Source organism: Ursus americanus, chromosome 32 (assembly GCF_024610735.1).
Source record: "Ursus americanus isolate L20-20 chromosome 32, mUrsAme1.1.p, whole genome shotgun sequence".
Classification (NCBI taxonomy): Eukaryota; Metazoa; Chordata; class Mammalia; order Carnivora; family Ursidae; genus Ursus; species Ursus americanus.
Genome location: NC_142158.1, coordinates 33,544,804 through 33,546,653, shown reverse-complemented (window position 1 = coordinate 33,546,653; position 1,850 = coordinate 33,544,804).

Sequence of the window (1,850 nt, the reverse complement as noted above, 5' to 3'; positions counted from 1 at the left end):
GGTATTTTAAAGTATCAAGCCACATGAATAATAGGATATAAATCCTTTAAGTTTTTATATAGGATTTATAAATCCTATAAGGATTTCTATCCCATTATTATATTATTGTAGTGTGCTCAGCATGACTTTGGGCACACAATCAATAATATTAAGTGTTCTCATACAACCAGAAGGCTGGAAGTATGAGAAGGGATCCTGTACTGAGAACATCATAATTTGTGGACATAAACTGCAAAAAACAACAGCACAACAGCAAAGTGAAATATCAAGAGTAAAACAGGTTTAAAAGCAATAATAACTACCCTACTTGGGCCTATTAGTGGCCAGTTGCAACATCTGATGGACTAGTTTGAAGAATCTACTCTTAAATCAGTGTTCCCTTTCTGGGAGCAAGGACCTCTAGACAAGCCAGGCCTGGAGCTGCGGGGATAGGAAGCAAAGATGCCCCAAGTGAAAAACTAAGCAATGGTGGTAGGCGGGGGCTGCTCACATTTCCACCCCTTGGTTCCTAAACCCATATAATGCCTATTGGGAGTAGAGCACTAATAATGATACTTGCTTCAGGGTATATAATGTGCCATGGCAGTTGGTATCGTATCATTGCAGGATACTATCTCCAAGCCGACACCTCAGCTAGACCTTCAGAAGAGCGTCTCCTCCCACTCTCACACTTCTCATCTCCCCAAATCAAATCTGAACTGTCTCAAGCACCCACATTCCATTTACATAGGAAGTTCGGAATCACCCTATTGCTGGTGCAGTATGTGATAGGTCTAGCAGGTTCCATGGCCCTGTGTCCACTACTACATCCCCTTTGCTGTAAAATGGACCCTTTGGCTGCCATCACCATGAGAAAAACATGCTCCAGGCAGCCACTGCCCTTCTAGCCCAGATCCAATCATGGGACACATGGAGCAGAGCCATCCCAGGTTTCTCCTAGCCTGGAACAGAATGACCTTAGCTGATGTGCATGAGCAAGAAATAAAGTGTTTCTTGTAGGCTACTGAGATTTTGTGGTTGTTACACAGCATTTTTGTGGCAATAACTGATTGGCACACATCCATATCTTTACCCCCCAAATTTCTTAGTTTATCTTGTTCTTTTTTCTAACTTCTTAAATGGAATGATTACTTATTAATACTATTTTTAAATCTCAAAAGCGCATTTAAAAATATTAGGTTTTCTTGATGATACAAACAAATGGAAAGATATTCCATGCTCGTGGATTTGAGGAACAAAAATTATTAAAATGTCCACGGTACCCAAAGCAATCCACAGATTTAATGGAGTCCCTATCAAAATACCAACACCATTTTACACAGAACTAGAACAAATAATCCTAAAATTTGTATGGAACCACAAAAGACCCCAAATAAAGAAATCTTGAAAAAGAACAAAACTGGAGGTATTATAATCTCAGATTTCACGATATACTACAAAGCTGTAGTAATAAAAACAGTGTGGTACTGGCACAAAAACAGACTCACAGATCTACAGAATAGAATAAAGAGTCCAGAAATAAACCCATGATTATATGGTCAATTAATCTGTGACAAAGGAGGCAAGAATATGCAATGGGGAAAAGTCTCTTCAACAAAGGTGCTGGGGAAACTGGACAGGACCATGCAAAAGAATGAAACTGCACGACTTTCTTACACCACACATAAAAATAAAGTCAAAATGAATTAAGGACCTAAACATGAGACCTGAATCCATAAACATCCTAAAAGAAAGCACAGGCAGTAATTTCTCCGACATGGGCCATAGCAACATTTTTTCTAGATAGTCTTCTGAAGCAAGGGAAACAAAAACAAAAACTATTGCAACTACATCAAAATAAAAAACTTCTG